We start from the raw sequence: 25,372 nt of genomic DNA, 5'->3' as shown, positions 1-25,372 counted from the left end.
TTTGCTATGGGAATGCTTGTGAAAATTTTAAAATAAGAATATTTAGGACTGGAATTAAAGTTCCTTAAAAAATCCGTTCTTCTTCCTGATTGAAAAATAACAAAGATATCAAGGAAGTTTTCCTTTTTCTATCGTAGTAATGGGCAGTAGTTTAGCAAGAAAGAGAAAACCAGAAAAAACAGGTATAGCCTAATGATGCAAGAATAAAAAATGAAAATAAAGATCACCTTTAACCGTATAAGGTGCAGTCTAGTTTGCATCCTTTGGTAAGGTCCATATAAAACTAAAAACTCAGTTCTAACAGGGAGATGGTGATTGGAAAGACTTACATGCCAAAGCATAAATGAACATGTGAGTTTTCATCCCAGAAACATGGACATTTAACCAAGAGACTGGGTGCCTTAAATGTAAGGCCTATGGGGTGCTGACCACAAAGCCCAAAAAGGAACAAAACATTTGCAGTTCTCTTACACATTTCAAGAGGAACAGGGAAAAATTGGATGAGATAAGTCACTAAGATTAAAATGTCATAGTCTTGAGAGGAGATGAAGGAACTGATAACTGTAAAGGAAAAGAGGAATGGAGGCATCTAATAAAAATGGCAGAGGACTAAGTTGCAAATAGGAACCAAATATGAAGCAAAATCGCAAAGCTGTATCAATTTATAGGGTCATCAGGAAAATAAGAAGAGCTATGTTCCAAAGAAGGGCCAAACGCAAGGCAAAATAAGTTATGCTCATAAAAATGCATCATATTATGCAGATTTTCCTGGTATAACTGTATATCTAAAACAATATCTCTGTGTGAAATATATCTGAACTAGAATGATAAATCAGGGACTGCCACAAAGAAGAGGGTGTTAAGCTATTTTCCAAAGCACCTGAAGGCAGAACAAGAAGCAATGGATGGAAACTAATCAAGGAGATAAACAACCTAGAATTAAGGAGAAATTTCCTGACAGAACAATTAATCAGTAGAACAACTTGCCTCCAGAAGTTGTGAATGCTCAAACCCTGGAAGTTTTTAAGAAGAGATTGGACAACTATTGGTATGGTATGGGGTTTCCTGCCTAAGCAGGGGGTTGGACTAGAAGATCTCCAAAGTCCCTTCCAACTCTGTTTATTCTATTCTATTCTATTCTATTCTATTCTATTCTATTCTATTCTATTCTATTCTATTCTATTCTATTCGCAGTGGCAATAATCGTTGCTTAATACTAAAGGCTGGATCTACATGTATCTGTTCACCTTGTGCAATATAAGACTATAGTAGATTGGAAAAGCTCTACATCTATTTATGTATCATGTTTTGTTGGAATTCAGAAAATAACATTGATTGGTTTACCCTTTTTCTTTGCAATTGTAGAAATACAAGATTTCCTCTGTCTCGGTTACAGAAACCTGGGTGCCTTCAGCTACGCAATATTGATCTCTCTTCTAAACTGGAGATTTTTCAAAGATCCCTCTTGATATTTCTCTCTTTATGCTTTGCACTCTATTGTGGGTAAAATGTACCTTGAGTGAGTCAGCAGCTCTTTTAGTGTATTAAAGCTCTTCCTTTTCCCCTTTTCCTTTTTAATAAACCATGTGGTTTAAACATCCGTGTGCCTATACAGTATGTATTTATTATTTACCTTTACCTTCAGGCACTTCTAAGCAGCTGGACTTAATGAATAAAAATCATCAGTGAAATCACGCCATGTGTTTGCAAGGAAAGAATAATTTATAGCTAGAAGTATTATGGAGGATGGGGAGGAGAAGGAGGGAGAGATGCCCAGATCAACAAAGCATTCAAAATCCCTGATGTTTTTGTGCAAAGCAGGCACCTGTACTGCTCAAGGCAATGAAATTGATTAGCAAGTATTCATTAACTTCCTACCATGGGTGACCATGGGAATTGTGAATCGGAAAAGGAATTATTAGAGAGCTGCAAAATTCCTCCCACTTCTCAAAAAAAAAAAATCTCATTAGCCTTCCATATCCTAATGGAAGCATCTGGAGCTTTATGTCATTCATAATGGGCAAGTAGAAAGGAAGTTGGTTTTTCTGTCTCTTCTTGAACTTCTCAAAATAATTTTTACATGCAACTAATAGCCTAGAAGGTAGCATAACTACAGTATTAGACAATGCATAATGTAATAGATTGGACCATTAGACCATATTGTATTCCATTTCAGCAGTCTGAGTTGTTTTTATTTGCACTCTGTTTCACAGCATATGAATGACTTTCAATGCTAACAATTATCCCGTAAAAATGAAACTATGATGGCAATAGAATTTATGGTTCCTTTAAAAATTTTGTAAAAGGGGATTTTTTAAAACAGTTCTGGTTAATAATATTTATGCCATAAGAATTTGAGAAGTTGCATTTTCTAGCCATTTATATTGGATATTCTGTTTTAAATTCAGGCTGGATATTGAGCTAATTATTAGCCAAGTATGTTTCCAATAAAAAAGTCAAGATGTCAGAAAAATGCATCTCAAATGTGTGCGTTCTTCCATGTCCAGCACAATTTGAATGCTTGGTTGTCACATTGTCACTTTTAGGAGCTGATCTGTCAGAACATTGCTTCCTATATTTTATTTTTATTTATCTATTTAAAACATTTATATAGCTTCTGGATTTTAACAGACTCTTGCAACATCATAGGATCTGTTGTCTTAATTTTTTTATGAATAATTTATACGTTAGCAAGAAAATAGCTCAAGGAACAAGAACAATCTACTACAAATTGTTTCTACCTTGTCTATGTATGTATGTATGTAGATATACATCTATTCTATTCTATTCTATTCTATTCTATTCTATTCTATTCTATTCTATTCTATTCTATTCTATTCTATTTATTCAGAACATTACTATTAACCCAATAGGTACGTATGTATCAAACTGATGTTTAGTTAAAAACATCAAAATATGATGAATTAAAAGGTGTAGCCAAGTTTGTTGCAAGAAAGAACAAAATAACCCTCCAATATCTAGAAGAGAAAAAGTCTTCCTAATTGTATCTCTGCAGACTTTCCCAACCTACAATCTTGGGATTATAAGTCCCAGAATTCCTAACAAGTCTGATAAATGGTGAAGATTATATTAGTCCTGAACCCTTTGGCTTTGGTGATAAGGTAGACTGGATTCCAGCTCCCCCCCCCTTTACAATGGAATACCAAGCTTCTAGAAGAATGTATAGATTTGTGGGATGGAATCTGCAGCAGAAGTGTGTGTGTGTGGAGGTGACTAGTATGGGCAGAAAACATTGGAAACCTGACACCCCTCCCCCCCAAATCCCTGGCGTATTTATGTGGCTCAAGAGAGTGCAATCAGTATGGTGAGATTCTTATACTGTAAATAGGCAAGTAGCAATAGAGAATCTTTTCTGGTCAGTTCTGGTTCCTTGTATCTTACAGTTTGTCAGCCATGAGTCTTGTGATTAAGTGACTGGGTCTATATTATATGTGTGAGTGCTGCAAGATTTTAAAAGTACCAAAAGCACATCACATACAAGCACACAAACACAAATATGAACTAGGGAATGGAGTTTTCAAACTAACATAATCCAGTATACGCCTGTTAGAAGAGGCATGTAATAAAAGGCAAAAGATTTATACGATCTGAAGAGAAACCAGGCTTCCGGTTCCGGATCGTGGCTCTGGGGGACATGCGAGCGATTGCTCCCTCCACCGTCTGGTTTTCTCTCGCCGGGGGACCCTGAAAGGGGTCGAAAGTCACCTTGGAGGAGTGATGAGTGGGGAAGAGGACCTTCTGATTGATCACAGAAGGGCAGCAGCCCTTTCGTTTGATCCGGAGCAGCTTTTCGGACCGACAGAGAAAAGATCAGCCACTCACATGGTCCATCATTAATGCTGTTTCCAGCCGAGGCCAAACTTACAACTAAGCACTTGAAGCACCACAGAGGAACTAAATGAGATCTGCCTTCTTTTTACCCCAAGTATTTTTTTTTCCTGAAAAAGCTTTTTGAAATTGCTTCCCCCATGAGGAGAGAGGGAAGGGAACCTAGATCTGTCCTTGGTATTATCTAAAGATAAAAAGCTGCAGCTGGGAGCTGAAACTGACTTTTAAGAACTGTGGAGGTGAACATTTACTGACTTTTGTTTAAAAAATTAGCCTCCACTAAAGGACTATCTATAACTACTTCAGAAATGGAGGGGGACCACCATCAAACTTTGCTTGACTACAAACTTATACTTGAAAAAATCCTTGAAGCTACCGAGATAATTAAATCTAGACTGAAAGACAAAGGCACCAGCTTGAACCTACAAACTGAAACCCAGATTCCAACTAAAGAACTTATAACCCAGAAAACAACAGAAGTGGAAGAAATCAATACCAAGACAGAGGACTCTAAGGAACAACAACAATATATTGAAAACTCTGACAACCAAATCCTGATTGCAACCAAAAAACCTACAACCCAAAAAGTAACAGAAGTGGAACAAAGTAATACCAAAACAGAGGATGCTAAAGATCAACAAGGACAGTACATTGAAAATCTAGATAACCAATCAATAAATATACAATTGGACATGACCTTTTACCTAAACCAGAAGAAACCTGAGGAAGAAGACCAGACTGAATTGAAGATAAAGATACTAGAAGAAACACCGAGGGCAACAACTTAATGATTATAAATGGACCAGGTTTTTTTGAAAAATTGATGATTAGATGGTCTCCTTTGATTTGAGTAACATGTGCCAGAATGAAAGGAGACCTACTTGATAACTTAAAGACATTGGTTGGCAGAAAAAGAAAGCTAGAGTTAGGTTTAAAAAATGGGGCCTTCTGACTTACTAAGAGAGATCCTAATGTCTCAACTAATGGGCTAAAGGGAGACCTGGAAATGAAGAGAAATATGACTATTAAATTTAAATGTTATTGGGAAATGATAAAATAACAATAATAACAACAATAATAATAATGGATCAATTGGCCTAATAATTAGGGTTTAGATCTATAAGGGAAATGGAAATTAAATATTAGGAATCAGCCTTGAACTATTCCTTAGCCCAGAAAACATAGATGATGGATTTGAGATAATAAAGGTTACTCTATTAGTAAGCTGTGATGTATTAGGATGAGAATTAGAAAATGTTTATGAAATAAAATAAGAATATATCTAAGTAAGTAATATGTGTATTTTAGATATTATAAATTTTGTGTAGTGAAATAAAGGAAATTTGGGTTACCAGAAATTTGAATATTATGGATGTTAAAGGTTAAAATTGGAATATTGTAATTAGAAATTAAGAGTTAGGTAAAATTTAAAAACAGGATATGGATATGTATAAACAAAAATAGATTGACAAATGTTTTAATTGAGCTTGTTATGGTTAGAAACTTACTAGTTTAACTATGTTATATCAAATGTTAACGGGAAATAGAGAAGGAATTTTTGACAATGTAACCTGAGATATGTACTAAAAATGCTGTTACTGAACTATTGATTAACCGGTCACCACGTTGCTTTCTAAATATGTGGATGTTAAATTGGAAAACTAATAAAATTTGTTATAAAGAAGAGGCATGTAGTAAATAATGAAAATTGAGACATAAAACCTCAACCATGCCTTGACATACATTCAGGATAATGGCTTGTCAGTAGCTGAAAATTAGTGGAAGAAGAAAGAATGTCAGGGAACCCAGGAGTTGCTGCCTTGAAAGTACTCTGTATTAAATGTTTGTAAAGCAACAACAGTGCTGGCCTTTCTCTTCAGACATAAAGCTAGTGAAGACAGCATCATTTATGTAGGGCAGGGGTCTTCAAAAGTGGCCCTTTTATGACTTGTGGACTTCAACATCCAGAATTCCTCAGCCAGGCACGCTGGCTGAGGAATTCTGGGAGTTGAAGTCCACAAGTCATAAAAAGACCATGTTTGAAAACCCCTGATGTAGGGATTCTTTTCCTGCCACTCAAAAATGACTAGAAGATACATTAACATAGCTGTGGGAAGAGCCCTTCAAGATATATTCAGCTGTTCTGTGAACCATCAATCATGTTTTGGAGCCCCCTTGATAATATTCTAGCATCAGAACTTTTTAAGTCAGACAGGCATGGGTGTGGTGGAATCCTACCTGGGGTTTTTTTTGGTCTTTTATTATTTTATTATGATGAAACTGATTAAAATATGGTTAGATCTTTCAATCAAAAATTAAAAAGTTTAAATTTAAAAGAAATTTAAAAAGTTACTCCATGAGGATTGAGAAGATATGTCTTAAAGCCATGTGAGCAGCAGATGTATTGTGCTACGACACATCAGATTATTTCATAATGTGGGATTTGAAACATGGTGTATTAGTTGATGCACCAGTAATCTGAGCAGTCCTACCCCAAAGCTATAACTGCATACAATTAAAAAGCTATTTTAATGTAAACATGCTAACAGATACTCTTAACTCATGTAATGAGCAATGATGATTTCGCTTGATTATATTAAAAGGCTTTTAAACTTCCTGTTCTTGTATTTTTTTCCTGTCTGCTTCCCATGAATCCTTCATGCATTCTCAGTAGTTTGTTAGATAATGAGTCTCTGAGTAATCATTAATGACTAAAGGAACAAGCCAAATGGATTGATTTCAATCCAACTTTTATTAGTATATCAAAGAAATGCAAGTATTGCTTTGATTTAGTATTTTTGTTGAAACATTCATTTTCCTATAAAATTGAAAGAAATATTGGAATCAGCCCACATTGCATTTATGCTCTTACATTTCTTTTTTCTTTTTAATCACAACTTTGATAGAACTAATTCACACAAGATATTTGGCCTTGTCATAAAAATAATGCATTTGTCATAATAATGCTCTAAATATCCAGTGAATGAAACAGAGTATTCTACATTACTGATTAGTATTTTATGCCAATTTAGCTATTGTGTTTTGGGATCAACCTGATGATCTAGGCTTTGAAAGAATATTTGGAATTGTCATAATGCTGAATTTTTCTTGTTTATATCTTTACAAACAACCTGCAGTCTTTCCCAACTTAAAGTCTTGTTCCACTAGGTGTTGCCAAAATGAAAGTTTTGTAAATTCTAATCAGCATGATCATTAGTGAGGAATGCTGTGTGTTGTAGTTTTATGAACAGCTACAGATACTTCAATCCTGGCTAAGAAATATTTAATGGTTAAGTTAAGCAGGAGAAAATAAAAATCAGGACAGAAAATGTCATACCTCCAATGCAGAATAGTATTGTATAAAACAGCGGTTCTCAACCTATGGGTCGCNGGTGCCTTACCTCCCTTGAGCTGGGCCAGCTGGTGGTCGGCCTGCTCCGTCTCTGCCGCTTGCCAGCTACGCCTCGGCCGGCGCAGGGGGCGGAACCACGCATGCACGGCACTCCCGGGCAGGGAAAGTCCTCGACTTATGACCAGTTGGGTAGTCCTCGACTTACGACCGGTTTAGTCCTCGACTTACGACCGGTTTAGTCCTCGACTTATGACCGGTTGGGGGTCGCGGCATTAAAAAGGTTGAGAACCACTGGTATAAAAAGTTCACACAACATTATAATGAATTCCAACAAAACATGATACATAAATGGATATAGAGCAGATGTGCAGATCTCAGCTCACACTTGAAGACTAACATTCTAAAAAGGGAGAACAGGAAAAAAAGGTCTGGGAAAAAAATGGAATATGAATAATTTATGTATTAGTTCTTAGTGTTAAAGAGGAACTTATGATGATTATCTGTGATGTGGTTATAATTTTGATTATTATGATGCAACTGAAAATTCTTTTTTTATGCTATCTTTATATTCCTCCCTATCCATTCATATAAAAATATAACTGGATGGAAAATTGACAGTAGAATACAATATATACTTCACAAGAAAACCAGTATAGAAACAGAAGAAAACAAACAAACAATAGGAAATCAACATCCAGATTCATTACAGTGCAGTCCAGAATAAAGAAATAAAACTTCAAAAAGAAACTGTTGGTGGCAGGCGCAGTTCCCCACAGAGAAGACCACAAACTTTGAGTTAAACAAAGGTTACAAAATGTAGAGCAGAACCACAGTGCCAAGTATGATCTAGTTCAAAGATATTCATCCTTTTTTGAACTGGCCAAGCCTTATTTAAAATTTAAAAGAAAGTTATGAGAATTCTTGCAATTCACAAAATGATCAGCATGACTGATCATCAAAAAGCTATTTACTGGAGTGCAAACCATTGAGGTTTCCTTGCCATATAGTTAGCCCTTCTGGATACCTCCTGGAACCCTCAACTTCTATTTATTACTTTTTTTTAATCAGAGTAGGTAGACATGTGATGAACTGATACCATAGCCATAATTGATACCTATAAATTTAATGAATAAATAAAATAGCAATATCCATGGATGCCACTCTAGCAATGATTAGATACCTGACTGAAAACTGAATACATTTCAGGACAACTATCCTCAGAGTAAATATCTTTATCATTAACACTGACTTGCTATCAACTAACAGCAACATAGGTCCTAGAGGTAGCTAAAAATGATTTTGAAAGCTGGCACTTTGCATGTTAGCATGCCAGCTTCCTTTAAAAAACAAAAACAAAGAAAACAATACCCCTTTTAATTATTTTTTTAATTCAGCTTGGGCAGGAAGCCCAGTGGACACCAACAATTTTAGGCATTTTGATATTTGTGATGTACATTTTGGGGTTTTTTTTAGGCTTAACCACTGGATTTAACTAGTATAGCTTCCTCAACTTCACTGCATATTAATATGGCAATAACATTGTATAGAGTTACAGGGCAAAATTGCTATTATCCTGGTTGTGGCATAATACAGCATATGACAGGTCTGAGAATTATATTAAAAGCACCAACAGGAGAAAATGAATGATTGAGAATTATTTACTTTGTTTTTTAAAAAGTACTTAAAATAGAAACTTACAAGCTACTTTCTTCACAATGTTACATTCAAAGGTAAAACCTACAGTGGTACTTTTGGCACAAAGCTACATTCAGTGAGTGTTTTGTGTGCCAAGTGGATGGATTTATGTGAAATGTTTCTGCATATAAATATTAAAACAATTATTTTTGAGAATTAATAATGCATTCCTGAAAGTGTGTTCTTATGACTTCTCATCCTTATTTAAGTTTAGTCTTTTTCCACCAACACACAACAAATAAATTTCTGTTTGGATCAAGGGTTATAACATACAGATATGCCCCCAAGTAGGTAAGGATAGATCAAAAGGCAAGACAAGTAACATTATATTCACTACTGAAAACTCAGACATCACAAATAACAGAATTAAATCCAGGATCACTTCAAAGGGGATGGCAGAAGAAACAAATAAGAAATACATCTGAACACAGCACAGACCAAGCTTTGGAAGGGTGCATTAGATGATTAGCACAGAGAATAATTTTATTACCTTATTTATCACATATCTAGTTTGGAGCCATTTGTAGCTCTCTTGATTTTTGTTAAAAAGCTTTCTTGAATTTGTCTAAATATAAGGGCTATGTGTGTTTCACCCAGAAAGAGGTGAATGCATCAAACAAAAAAGTAAGACAAAAAAAGGCATAAATCTGCACATGACTTGAATACAGTAGGATAGATAATAGGCATGCATTTAGAAATAAATATTGTAATTTAAAAATTCCAGATATGTCCCCCTAGTGGAAAAGGACCAAGTGATAATGACTGGGTGGATGCTGGTATGTTTTTTCAATTTGCTTTCCCTCCAGTGCTGTGTTTTCTTAGTCAGAGTCCCTTCCTTTATTAATTTGGGGCTTTGGACAAAGACCTCTTTAATCAGTGAACACTTTAACACAAAGATCCTTAATGCCCTCAAATAGCTAACTACTCTTGGTACATTGCAATTTCAAGGCACTTTCTATTTGTCTGGCTTTGAAATGCCATAAAGATTCAGAACACTGAGAAAGGGAAGCTTAGCTCTTATCTATCAGTTGCTTCTTCATTTCTCTGTGACTTGGGCTATGACTTGATGCTTGTGCCCCAGTTGGATATTCATAGACAGTGAACTTCTAAGCCATTGCCACATAACAGCAATGCTTTTCCAAGCATGAATCACTTCCTTAAAAGAAGCAAAAGCAAATCTACCGAAGCATTTGTATTTTTGTTAAATGTTTCATTAGTGCCAGGTCAGAATAGTTCTTAACCAAAACAGATAAATATAAAGACCAAATTATAAATGACACATAAGAAAACAAGGTAACTTTATATAAAGTGATCACAGAAAACAGACAATTTGGTCAAAATCAGAGCAGGGGATTGGAGAGAATGTTTGTAAGCCTTTTAACTCAATAAAAGGATATTTTTCCAGTGTCTTTAGACAGAAAAAAGAGCTTTACAATTGCAAAGGCTTGTTGAGAAAAGACCATCTCTTAGTCTGTACTGCACTAATAAGCTGCAGGCTAAAAACCAGCTGTTTGCAGTGATTAAAATGTTGGTTTTTAGATATTGATGATCAGATTACAAACCATAGTTTGTAATATACAACTGTCTTGTTTTAATTTGCTCTAAAAGGCTAACATGTCCCTAACATAGTGGGCTGGTTGGGGAATTCTGGGAATAGAAATCCACAGATATTAAATGGCCAACTCTGAAAAACACGGCTCTAGTATATATTACCCCTGGATGCTGTGCTATCTACAAAATCTCTTCTTGCTCTCCTGCCCAACCTTTTCTGTTTTGTGATCGGCTTTAGCTACTTTTTCAATGGTCAAGTTCTCCCTGCATTATGATCCCTCACATGCTTTCAAAGATCCCAAATTTTAGACCATCGAGCGTCAGAAATGGGTTAGAATATCTACTCAGTGTAATGCTTTTAATTTGAATCAGAGCCATAATGAATGTGCATAAATTTGCACTAGCATTCCCATGTTTGTTTTACTTTTAAACCTTATTGTCATGGTTCCAGCAGATGAAACTCTTTAAAAGAAAGATGTTCTTGCTTTGACACTTATTATATTAGTAAGAAATAATGCAAACCAAAGATAATATGGGAAAATGGCTGTTAATGAGATCTGGGAAATGTAAACGAGCACAAAAGTCTAGTTACTTCTTCTTTGGTTCACTATAGAGGAAATACATTTTAATTGCATTATATCTGTGAGGTTTGGTCACAATCTAAGGCAGTGTTTCTTAAACATTTTTATCTTAGGACCCCTCCCCACTTTTAAAAATTATAGAGGACCTCACAGTGCTTGTTTATATGACTTTTTATATTTCCTGAATTAAAGATTAAAAGTGATGCATTTGCTGACACTACAGCTTCTCAAGATTGTTTGATGGTATTTTAAAACTGAATCGATTTTAACATAGACTGGCAAATAATTTTGATTTTGCAGACATCTCAGAGGTTCTTGGGGACCCCCAGTGATCCTTGGGTACACTTTAAGAAAGCTGGTCTAAGGTATATCTTCTAGAGCCCTCCCTCTCTGAAGCTGATGATTAATAGATGGACAAGAGTAGTCATTAAATACAGGATGCGTAATCATATTCATATTATATTTTCTTGATTAAACTTATGGAGGGGAACAGCTTTCCACACAAAGGGCATGTAAATCTCAAACAGGACAGCACATGCAACTTTGCTTTCTGTCTTAGGCAATGGTTTTTCGTAATCAGCAATATGGAAAGTTTGCTGTTAGAAAAAGGTAAGTATTTGCTTATTTTTATTTATTAATGCACTTACACCCACTTTTCCACCTGTCTGATGATAAAAATGATAGTTAAGAACTAATGAAACCCAACAAGAATAGATGTCTGCATAACTAATATCTGATAAGTGTAGTAAATGTCTCTGATTTCAGTAAGTGATTTCGATTTGTAATAAATGAGACACTATATTACTAAGTGTTAATGGTAAACCTCAATCATGACTCTGGTAATATATTTTTGGATGAAGGTTGGGAATATTTTTATTGTACTGATAAATTTTGACAAGAGGAAAGGAAAAGGAGATAAAAAAGAGTTTTAAAAGAATGGCATAGTTTATGGACCATCCCCCTGAGGAAGACCATATACATGTACATAAAATATAATGTGAATTGTTTGAGATTTATTACCCAGACAATTTCCAGGATTAAAATAAATATTGGATGGGTGGGGGTGGAAAGCATTAAGTGCTTCAAGTAAGGCTCTGTGCACTCCCTGAACCTGTTATTACAAGTGGTGTCACACATTTTTAATACATGGGCTCTACATGTAAAAAATTGCAGATGATATCAATGGAGGGCAAATGTCTATTTTTGCAAAACAAATCATACCTGACTATGAGACACATGAAAATTTTTCAATGTTTCGTCATATGATATATAATACACATTCATTTCACTATCTGAAAAAAAATAGGAAGCATTCAAGTGTATTACAGCTGGATTATAAACTCTAATGTACAACTGCACTGTCCCAAATCTGAATTTCAATAACAAAAATAACAAAATAAGAAAAAAGTAAATAAGAAAAAAATCTAAAATATACAGCATAGGGCTATCAGCTCTAGTCAACATGACCATTGCAGAGGATGATTGGACTGATCATTCAGTTTGTTCTAAAGGGCAAGTTGAATATTACTGCTGCAAAGAAGGAAGATACTTCTTATATCAACTTGATGGTACTCAATCAATCACTTGTTACACCCTAACAAGCAATAGAATGATGAAATCATAAAGATGGATGGGGCTATTGAGGTTACTGAGACCAACACCTTGCTCTGTATAGAAATCTAAATTAAACTGATGGGTGTTTAGTTTCTAATAAAACATTCAAAGTGGGGGAGCTTAGCACTTTGCTAAATAATTGTATTCATGATAATGTCATGGTTCCGATAGATGAAACCCATCAAAAGAACTTCAAGGCAAAATTCTTCCATAAAGAAACATTTTATTCAGGAAACAAAGTATCGGCACTACATAGTTGAACCCAAAACTAAATTCCCTTCCCCCAGATACAAAGTAACAAGTTGCAAATCCCACCCTCATGAAGCAGTCATAAATCACATTCTCCAATTAGTCTGAAGCGCGGGCTCCCTCTCCAGTTCCTCAGCCCACCAAAATGTTATCAGTTTGTGTCCTTCCCACGGAGCTGCATTATTATTATGGCTAGCTGAGCTCAAGTATTCACCCCATCCCCCCTACTACATCTAATTCCTAAACAGAAGAAAAAGCAAGCTGTAAGCAGAGAAAAATGGCAGCAATCTGCCTCTCTCTAAAAAGTCCTGCCTTCATACACTCTGTGATGACACAATTTTGGGTACTTTGATTTCATTTTGTGTAGCTCTTGCAAAGTATAGCGACATGGGCTATTTGTTAGGGTTCTGCAGAACTTCAAAGAGGCATTTTGCTTTAATGGAGTTTCAGTCCTACACAGTTCTGAAAACTTGGACAATTAAAGGATTATAAAGTTGGGTAGGGACCTTACCAAAGTCATAACAAGAGATGAATGTACTTCATAAACATCAGCCTTTTTCATTACCATAACTAGATTATAGAGTAATGAAAGGGATCTGAATTCAATTGTTCTTGTGAATTTCCTTATATAACTCTGGCAAGTTACTTAGGTTGCATTTGATATTTTGGAATAGCTTTAACAGTTTCAATGTATGAAAAAGAAATGAAATGTTGTATCTGCTTTCTTCATACTTCAAGAAAATCATAGAAATACAGATTCAACATCTCTAGAGGGTACTAGTTTGGGGAAAACTATAAAATGTACCTGCTCATATGAGGTATAACACTCCTTATAATAAACTGCACTCTGCTTCAATCTTTCCTTTAAAACAAACAGCATTTACTGAATGTGGACCAAACTCTTGAAAAAAATTGTATGTCTTATTTATCTTAGCTTAGGAACATCATAGCAAGTTTAAGTATACATTTACTTAAACTACATATCTACATCTGGAATGTATAGGTGGCAACTCCTTGAAACTTTTTGCCAAAAGACTACACTGTTTGTCTTAAGTTTTTATTTGTTGCTTGTGTCTTGTAAGAAATCCAGTCTTTTTACTGTTTTTATTTAAGGGGAAAATGGCAAACTTCCCAAGGAAAAAAGAACTGAATCCAAGGAATTTTAAGAAGAAACAAAATAGCTGCTAGCACTGGTTCACAAATCCTTATACAAGAGTTTGTAAATTTGTGCTATAATGTATAATGATCATGTTTTCTCACCAGTGGATGAGATCATTTTGGCTGTGTTTTCTCACCAAGTGTTTTACGTGATGGTCCAATCCAAGTTCAGTCTCTTGTGAGAATGGGAAAAGATGTCTACTGTTATTATGTGTGTGTGGGCTTTAAAAAAATAGATATGCTTTACTTGTACATACCCAAAGCAGCAAGTGGAGATAAAGGAACAATTAATAAAGCAATAAATACATTATCCAGAAACACACCATCAAGGAAATGCCCTTCAATATTCTATAGAGATAATCAAGTTAAGCAATTGTAGTAAAAACAGCAAAGAATCCCATAGAATGTTTCAGTACAAATGTTATCACACCCTATTGTGATAAGCAAGTCATATTACAGTCACCAACTGTTTTTTTGTAAATTGCCACTATTGTAAATAATTTTTGATGTCTCCACAATGCACATTTGATTTTCTTCTGATTTTTCCTTGCATTATTTCTCATAAGCATCCCCTCTTAGATACTTTTGGCATCTTAAGTGAGTCTTATACAATTAAGTTTCAACAAACAATTTAGCTGCCACAGACTTCTACCAACTTCAAAAATAGCTAATGTTGGGTATATATCACAAACACTAATATAGAGAAGGACCACTAGATCTCAGCTTCAAAAATCAGGATGACCTTGAGAGAAAAACAGTTTTCTGTCTCCCTGTGCTGTTACCTTGAGATAATCCATTTTGTTGCATCCTATGTCTGATAACAGCTGCAGAGATGTCACTTCCACAACCTCACTAAAAGGCCCAAGAGAAATTTCCAGAACTGAAGAAGCTACTTGGATGAGAAGCAAAATGTCTTCAAGAAAAAACAAAGAAAATTCAGTTTTCTCTTGAAAAAAGCACCTTTGGGATAAATTTCTATGAGCAATCCGTACAATCCAGATGCCAAAAAAGCCAACACAGTTCTAGGCTGCATTAACCAAGGGATAGAATCAAGATCATATGAAGTGTTAATAGCATATTATAATGCCTTGGTAAGGCCACATGTGGAATAATGCATCCAGTTTTGGTCGCCACAATGTAAAAAAGATGTTGAGACACTAGAAAAGTACAGAGAAGAGCAACAAAGATGATTAGGGGACTGGAGACTAAAACATAGAAAGAACAGTTGTTGGAATTGGGTATGTCTAGTTTAATGAAAAGAAGCACTAGGGTTGACATAATAGCAGTGTCCCAATATCTCAGGGGTTGCCACAAAGAAGAGGGAGTCAAGCTATTCTCCAAAGCGCCTGAAGGCAGGACAAGAAGCAATGGATGGAAACTAATCAAGGAGAGAAGCAACCTAGAACTAAGGAGAAATTTCCTGACAGGTAGAATCAATGGAACGACTTGCCTCCAGAAATTGTGGATGCTGCAACACTGGAAGTTTTTAAGAAGAGATTGGACAACCATTTGTCTGAAATGGTATAGGGCTTCCTGCCTGAACAGAGAGTTGGCCTAGAAGACCTCCAAGGTCCCTTCCAACTCTGTTATTCTATTCTAATGCAATATTTGAGTAATCTAGGCTAACAATGGAATAAAGGAAGAGTTAATGGCAACTATAACACTAAATTTCATAGTCCTTTTGCATTTAATCCTGCAAAAAATGTTCCATTTAGTTTCTTTTTCTCGTTCAAAAATGTAGCAAAAGTAATCATGTTAGCTCACTATTGATTTGTTATAGAAGACAATGAAAAGGACTGTTACAGCAGATTACTGCATTTAACTGATCTTTTATCTGAAAGGCTTAGTTAATTTGTCAATATGAGCATCGTGCTTCCTATTTTGCTAGTTCCAGCCTTTACCTATGATGAAATGCACTTTATTGTTATTTACATTACAGTAATTTTTAAGTGGGTATGATTATATACCCATTGGCACTTTAAGCATCAGCCATAAAACATTTTTTGAATAAGCAAATAGCATCTTTGGATTCTCATTTCAGAGTAGACTATGTTTGATTTATTTTGGACCATTTCAGTAGGTGTATTGTGTATATTAAATAAATACTTTCTAAAAGTGCAAGAAGCAAACCTGGAACAGAAAGAAAATACAGCTAGAAGATCTTTGGTTGAACCTAGTAACGGATCCATTTGTAGTAATATTTATTTATTATATTTATACCTATGCCCATCTCACAGGACATAACTCTGGGTGTTGTACAACAATGAGTTCAAAGAAAAAACAAATAAATATATTTATATCATCATTAAAAGTATAAAAAACTAACTTATATACTGCCTGACTCTATAAGTTTAGGTGACTCACAACAAAGAAATTACAAGAAAATCAATAAAATGAAAAAAAAAAAGATAAAAGATGACAGGTGAAAAAAATTTGCTTTATTCCCAATTGCAAATGGTCCAAAGATATAGCAGACATTCCCTCCTTGCAGAAAATATGTAGATCAAAAAGGGAAAAATGTTTTTCCTGCAATATTCCAGGGCTCCATAGCTGCTTCTTTTTGATGTTGTTTTTAAAACTGTGTGAGTTGTTATGGAGGAAGAGACAACTGAAGGTTAATATAAAGAGTTTCATGTTCTTAACCAAGGCGTATTGTTAAATAAGACATTGAAAACTTTGAATCAGGAAAATAAAGCAATCTTGATAAAGCCTAGAAAGACATTATTTGCCAAACAATCAGCTGAACAGAAGGTTCCAATTTTGTGGAAATTTAGGGTCTCCTGGCAAAAAAAGAAAAGCTCTCTCTCTTTATATATATATATATTTATACACACACTGACAAGTATAAGATAAGCATTTTTTCTACTCACAGCAATTTTGTCAGTTTAATTATGCCCTTGTGGCTATTTGGAGGAGCTGCTTGGGAAGTTGATATCAATGCTACAAATTTGAGGCAGGTTCTGCTAGTTATCAGGGAAATACACCTGATTAAAAAAGAGGATAGCGAAAAGAATACTTAGGCAACAACACACAATATAAGTTATATTCTAGCTACTGATTGAATTTAGAGCAAGTAAACCATTTCACCTGTTTGAAATGAAGTACCACATAATGCTATCTCACACATCATTAAGGCCTGTCAAGCATGTAAAACCAACTTATTTAACTCTATGATTTAATAGTGACAATGTTGACTTTTCCCTAAATGAAAGTATTAAATCATCCAGTACTTCTACTGAAAAGCATTTTTTTTTAAAAAAAACTACAGAATATGATACTTTTCCTTTGCCTGTAAGTATTGTATCCAGTTCCTTAATAGGGTTGTTTCTAGTGTGCGTTCTCTTGAGCTGATAAATCACATGAATAGAGATCATTTCATCGCATGGAAATGTACATTTTCCATTAAAGTGGAGCAGTTAAAACCAAGTCATATATGAAGTCAAACTACCACATTACACTGAATATTACACTACTTTACATTACCATATTACACTACTCAGCTACAATTATCTGAGTTAGTCATATTTGCTGCAGCATCTTTAGGACTTACTGTATATTGTATATATAAATAAAATTCTGTAGTTTGCTCTTATATGCTTAGTTATGTTTCCAAAGTCTAAACTAATCCTATATTCTATGTTTATGGAATCATATGGCTCTTTTTATTATCTCTGTAGAAGCTTTCTGTTATACCTTTTATCAGTTCCAGATCCTAGACTTTATGTATAAATATATTGATAGTTTGATCTTCCATATGGTTCAAATGTTATCTATACAATTATTGTGATTTTTATGTCATAAATGTATGTCAGAGCGCACACAGTCCTATCGCGTGTGACAACCCAGGAGCAGACACAGCAAACAGTGGTTTATAACAAATGGTGGTTTATCTACAATATCTACAATGCTATGCAAGTATCATTAATCAATATATATACACGCGCTACGAGGAGAATCCAACAAACAGCAAATACAGCAGGAAAGGGAAAAGAGAAAAAGACACCCCAGCAGAGCCTCCCCTTTTTTACACAGGCTCTTGAAGAGACAACAGCCAAAGACCCTACTGACTCATTCCCATCATTGCATCAGCTGGTCACCTCTTAAATCATCACCTTGACACTCCTCCCATTTAAAGCTGAACAGGTGTTAACCTGAATGCTTTTACATACTCTTTATACTTGCCTGCATTTAAATGCTTAGTTAACATATCGGCTATATTGTTGTCAGTGGAACAATGCTGTAACTTTATCAGTTTATCCTTTACAGCCTCCTTTAAAGAGACAACAGCCAAAGACCCTGCTGATTCATTCCCATCATTGCATCAGATGGTCAGCTCTTAAATCATCACCTTGAGAATGTATGTCTGAGATTTTATAATATACATCAGACAGATGTATGGATACAACTGAAACTGAGTGTTGATATAGATAAGAGCTACATGACTGAAGCACCCATGCATAGTGATAGGTAACCTGTCATCCCCCATGCCAGCAGTATGCTGCAGCTACCAAAAAAGCCAATGCAATCTTAGGCTGCATTAACAGATTAACAGACAGTGACAATTCCATATGGTAAAACAAATAATTATGCACAGATATCTGATAAGAAAAAGTTCATTGACTTACAGAGTCTTAGACACAGACTGCTTTCTTTAACAGAGATTGGTATTTTCCAGAATTAAAGATTTCTGGGGGTGTGTGGATTTTAGTAGAAATATTAATAGGGATAACAAACGTGCTTTTCTTAGCAAATGTAAGCATAGTTGCTGTTCTCCCCATTCTACTTCCTGCTTATCTATTTTCTTATCAAGTCAAGCCAATCTCACAGGCCCTGAATTTTTATCTTTACGAATTATTCGAGTACCAATTCCTGAAAAGAAACATGTACACTGTTGAACAATCTAGACATTCTACCTGCTTCTCAGCTTTATTGGTCATGAATACTTCTCACTCTTAATTTCATTTTTATTGCATGTTGTTTAGAGTCCTCAACAATTTGCAATAAATATTTAAGAATCAATTTAACATCAATGAGCAAAGAATCTCAATCTGTTCATCTTAAAAATGCCTCGGAATTGTCTCTTCCAAGCACCTTGTCCTTCCAACTTTTCTAATGCAAACCTTACACACCAAAGCTGGACCTCTTCATGATCATATAAATAATAATAAAAAAACAAATACATAAATACTTCTAATAAATCACGTACATATCCATACAAAATTGGAATGGATATATCTTGGAATGGATACAATATATATCCATTCCAATTTTGTATGATATATACATGATTGATTATGATCTTGTAATTTCACATGTTGATATATATGTGCTTTATTGTGCTCTTACAATTTGTTGTGATCTCGTAATTTCAAAGTGACTCCATTTAATGCTATTGTGGCGTATCAGAGATGTTTCTCCAGAAGTACATGGCATGTCATCATAGGGCTGTAAAAATGGGAATTTATGTCTGGAGGACTTGTGAAAGTTTTCCCAGGAAACACATCTTCCCTATTATTCTGAATGAAGCATAGCAAGCAGATTGGGTCTGTTTTCATTTCACATTTTGATGTTCTTGGACTATATTATGCCTGCCCTCACCCTTGTTCATTTCTAGAAAATAATGTTTTGCATGGTAGCTGGATGGGCGGCAAAAATCTCTCACATACAATAAGGACGCATGATGTGAAGAACAATCATAGAGGCAGATTTTGTTTTTTAAAAAAAGCTATTTTAACTAATTTACTTCTGATTTCTGGCTACTTTTGAAACTAAAACCAGATGGTAGAACATCCTCAGGAGCTTTGTAAGAGTGCTCCAGCTTTTGGTGCATGCAAAGGCAGATAGCTTCTACTCACCATCACAAGCTCTCACTTCTAGGAATAAGTAACTAATTTAAGATTTTTTATTATGCCTGGATTTCTTGCAGGATCATCTGCCATTCCATCTCCAAGGTCAATACACCCACACTCCAACAGCTGTGCACAAACAAAAGTCAGATTGTAGTTAAAGGACAAATGTAATTTTTTAAAGCTGTTCTGCATGGGTACCTCATTACAGTGGCATGCAAATAACAGGCTTAATTACTTCATAATGCCTTAGGTATATGAGATATGAAAATCTGGTTGGTCTTGCAAGTGATTCTCAAGGAGGTCACATAGGGATATGAGATTCTATTCTCAATATACTCAATTCTATTCTCTAAAACAGGAGAACTATTGAAATATTATCCGAGTGAAGGGTTGGATTAAGACCAATTAATGCTTAAAAATGATGTCTGCAAATGAATAATTCTCTAAATCAGAAAGGGGAAATTCATTATATTTTTATAGGATTGTTATAATAGTTTTTGCATGGCAGTTAACCTCTGCAAAAACAAAACTGAAAGAAAAAGTAGATTAATGTACGCCAGTATTACCATATAGTTCTCCTATTCATGACTTTAGAGAACCAAGGTTAATATCTGGAAAGCAAACAGTTGTTGATATTGTTGCTGTTAGTTGCGAAGTCATGTCCAACCCATCGCAACCCCACGGACAACGTTCCTCCAGGCCTTCCTGTCCTCTACCATCTTCTGGAGTCCATTTAAGATCATGCCTACTACTTCAGTGACTCCATCCAGCCACTTCATTCTCTGTTGTCCCATTTTTCTATTGCCCTCAATCTTTCCCAGCATTAGGCTCTTATCCATGAGTCCTTCCTTCTCATTAGGTGGCCAAAGTACTTGAGTTTCAAGAGAAAACTCATTACGAGAAGCTGTTATTTTTGGTAAGAATCCAAAAGAATGGGTAAAATTGCATGCTTTTGTTTATTTTTTTCTTTTTAGTTTGCCAAAACTGGCAACATAAAATGCTGGTTTATATTAGTAACAAAACAGACAGAAGTGAAAATTTACAGCAGATGTACAATGATGACCAATGCTAATAAAAAATAGCCCAGGATGAAATAACAATGATAAATTATAGACAGATCGACATGTATGCTATATTACTCCCCTTGCATAAAATTTCCCACTGAAATTGTTCTAGATCTTGATATTAAAGCTGGAGCAAAAGAACCAGACCTGTTTCTAATTCAGGAGAAAGCGTGTGATATAATGTTCACCTGTAGAAGCAGTGGAGGACACTTTTGGCAACACTGAACTTTCCCAGAAAGAGCCAAGATCAAGAGAATGCATAGCCCCAAGTAAGAGTGGGGAGAGGGAACAGATTCAGGATAATCACACCCCAGAATCTCTCAGGATACAGTAAGTTAGAAAGTGATAGTTTTAATTTGGCAATATTCTGTGTGTTGGTTGTAAGCAATAAAGGATTGGACTCAATTGGATCTCGCTGTCTTCTCTCTAGGCTTGTGGTGAAATCAATGACTGAAAGGAAGGAGGACCGGGTAGGGGGAATTAAGAGATATTCCAGCTCCTATTAGGGGAGAGGAAATGTATGAGATCAAACACTTAGGACTATATCAGGTGTTTCCCAAGGGAAGGGAGACTGTCTGGCAAGATTCCTGTAAACTGATGAATCAGTAATAAAGAAACCTCTGGATTAATCTGGTTGCTGGTTCCTGACAGGGTTTGGGCCTGACATAAAGAGCAATGACCAGCCAGCTTCTTCCTGAGAGGAGACCAACTACTGTCAATAACTGCTTTTCCATCATAGCCTGAACTTTACTTGATCTGTCCCTATTAGTGGAAGACGAATAACTTGAGGAAAGTCCTGCTTTCAAGATAGAAAGTATATATTTGAAAAGTCTTCAGTCAGAACTGGGCATAAATGACTTTTTGAAATATTCTAATTTGTGGGGGGAAAAAACCATCTCTAATTTATTAGGGAAAGGAAAAACTCAAGGCTGAGAGTCTCCCTTACAGGTGACATTAACACTAATATTCTGAAAAGTGCAAGACAGGAATTCTCTCATTAAGACTTCCCTTGAGTTTAAAATAAAACATAAAAACCAAGAAGGCTCTGTACTATAGGAGAAACAACTGTGCAATGAACAGGACATCATAAATAAATTGCAAAAATATCATAATAATATCTTTGAAAATCAATTTCTCTTTCATCAAACTGAGAAAGAACTAATATAAAAAATACAGAAGAATTTCACTAATCCACCACTAATTTAAACATGACAACCACAAGCCTCATTAAAAATCACTGTAAAATAATCCTATAAAACATCACAGACTAATTTTCTCCAAGGCATCTCTTCCCTGCAATAATGGGAGTGTTGGCTGAATGAGAAAATTACAGAAAGTTTAAGATGATGCCTTAGCAGAGCACTTTAAATTATCTAGGCCAAGAGAGCCTAGAAAGCCAATCAGGTGTGATATGGTCCTTTAGCCTAGGATGTCTTCTTTAATCTGAGATCCTAAATCTTGAGATCCTAGCTAAATGGGGCACACAACTTTGTCTTCTTCTGTTTCACTAGTTAGTGTAGTATTCAATCTACCTGCTGTCTAGAGAATGAAGGTCTGGTCAGTTTATTCACTTACTGTCTCTTCATAGTTAACTGATCACCACTTACCCAAGCTATACTGATAGTACATTTTTTATAATTTCAATGGAACTAAATAACCCAGGGGAAAGATATAATTAATGTGTAGCTGAAAGGACAGACCTTGTCAAGCTCTCTAACTGACTTTTTAGTTAGTCTTTTCAGCTGTTCTAATGGATATCAAATTATTTATAGGAAAAGAATATGCTGAGTATCCTAAGGTTGAGGATTTTGTAGAATTGGAAAATATGTCTAAGCTATGTCTGAATTCTGAGCCAAGCATATTAACTTTATAGGATGTGAGATGTGGATAAGTAACTCACTTTCTTCCACTTCTCTCTCCCAGCTCTCTACCTTGGGAATCTTGGAGCTTAGCCATAGAAATACCTGTTTCCGACTGAAGAATAAGTAGTTCTAATCTGCAAAATTGAATTACTATTACAACATGTTAGGAAAAAAGTAATTTTTCATTTAGTCCCTGGGATTCATGATACTTCATTAAAACGTACTCAATAGCATAGCATGATTTATTCGACTTTGCGTTAACTGCAATAAACTTTGGAAGGCATTTTTTTTAAAAAAAAACTAAAGCTGGTTCTTAGCAAAAAAAAAAAAAATCATAGCAACCACAATAGTGCTGAGGATCTATCATTTTTTTGGAATGAACATTTACCCAGATCTCTTGAGGTTTCCCATCAGCCAGCGAGGTCAAGGGAGGCTAATATATACATTTCCCTTTTTTTTTCTGAGGGAGAAGTAGGAGTTAAGAGATGGAAAGAAAGAGAGAGTTTGCTTTCAAACAGCTCATTTGAGAATCACAGGAAAAGAACACATCATGCCTGGTGATCATTTACCTTGTTTGCTGAAGAATATGAAACAACAATGCGAGGGTTTTCTACCTTTAGTGCTGGTTTCTAAGGGAGCCGTGCAATAAATAATAAACCACCCAAATGGCAAAATGTCTCAGAAAGATGTAGAGCGGAAAATATAAGACATTTTATTATTTTGATATTTTTTAAAAAATCTGAGTGATAGAAAGCTATCCTGAGGTATTATCCTGAGGTCTTTGTTGTTTTAACCACCAGATTTTTTTTCTTCCCCTCCATAGCCAGGTGAAAGTTTTGAGCTCTGTAAGTCTTAAAGCTAGAGTTTTGGTTCTTTTTTAAAGGACAACTTTACTGCATAAAGAACATCTTTGACTTAAACAGCAATCTTAGGAAAAGGTAAAAATGCCTGTTTCTGCATCTGTAGGCAGTTAGAGGGCATTCTTCCACACAATCTGCTTTTACTTGCTCTTAGAAAATCTTGCATTCTGATCCTATAAGCCAGCCATAAAATATGTCAGCTTCGGAGCCATGAACACTTTGAACAACAAAAAGGGGTCTGCTTCACTATTATTTTAATATATCTCCCTTTTGAGCCAGCATCACTTGTAGTTTGATGAGAACACTATGGACTACAAATATGATTTTAAATAATGTCTATGGAATTATTGAGACTTTAATATTTAAAAGATTGTGCAGAGGAGATCTTTAATGTTTGAAAAATGACTTTAATGATTTTACTGCTTTTTTTTCCATACCCCAGGTAGCTTTTTAGTAGGAAAATGGTGTCAAAATAATATATCTAAGTCTGTATTCTATTTTACTTATTTACCATAATCTCTGATTTGCTCTTAGATTCTCTAGGTCTTCTTTAAGAGGAAGGTTAATTTTTTTTCTTACTTTCCTATTTCTTTCATTAAATCTTTTTTATAAACCATGATTTAAATTCCAATAGAGAAAGTAATTGCTTCAGTATGTTTAGCTCAGTTGGGGGAAAAAATCGTAGACTCCTTTATATAATTTGTTTGAGGCTTGTGCTTAAACTTACATTTAGGATGGTTGGTTTCTATTCAGTGTCTATCAGAAAAGCAGCCTATAGATTACAAGGCATCTTTGGTGTCCTCAGGAAAGTATGCTTGCAGAACCCCAAAATCAATTTTAGCATATTTTATGGTCTTAATATCTTGGGAGAATGTGCAAGAATGTTGTTAGTAAAAGGAGGATATCAACATTTAATGAGATAAAAATTATTACATGTAGTATATGATACTGACAGCATGGAATGTAAATATTGACTTCAACTTGTAATTGTAATAAAGTGATTTCCAGTATCAGTAGATTATAACTTGTTAGGTATATTAACATGTTATTATTCTAGAACCTTATCAAATTAATATTTCAGAATTCAGCAAGAAAGCATTCATTCATTCAATCAAAAATAAACTCCTCTATGCACTGATTAGGTTCACATTTTAATTTCCTCCCTACAGAGTACATATTGTGATTTAGTTTTAAATATTTTGATCTGTTTAGTATTCTAGTATCTATTTATTGTGTATTTTACTTGGCTTCATTTATTGTATATTTTACTTGGCTTCATATTTCTTCCAGTTTATTGTTTATATATGTTTATGTACCCAAGCTTTGTAATTCTCTCTTAAAACTATACAGAAGATTTATCAATGGCTGTAATAAAGATGTTAGTTTAAAAAATAGAGGCCACCTCAGTTTAGGATTTTTTTAAAAATTTTTATTTTTCAAACGAACGAAATACACAATACACAATACATTTTCCTTTCTCCTTAACAATACTATGTCCTATATCTCTTACATTTATTAACAATTATTTACATTACTTCTCTTACTTTTTTATTCCTTAATTCTAACCAGCTATAATACATGTCCCATACCTCGTGAAATTCAGTAACTTCTTTGTCTTTCACTTCTAGAGTTAATCTGTTCATTTCTGCACAGTCTAAAATCTTTCCTATAATCTTTGCACTTGTTGG

Source organism: Protobothrops mucrosquamatus, unplaced genomic scaffold, assembly GCF_001527695.2.
Source record: "Protobothrops mucrosquamatus isolate PMUCROS unplaced genomic scaffold, P.Mucros_1.0 scaffold_4, whole genome shotgun sequence".
NCBI lineage: Eukaryota > Metazoa > Chordata > Lepidosauria > Squamata > Viperidae > Protobothrops > Protobothrops mucrosquamatus.
This window is presented reverse-complemented; position numbering follows the sequence as displayed.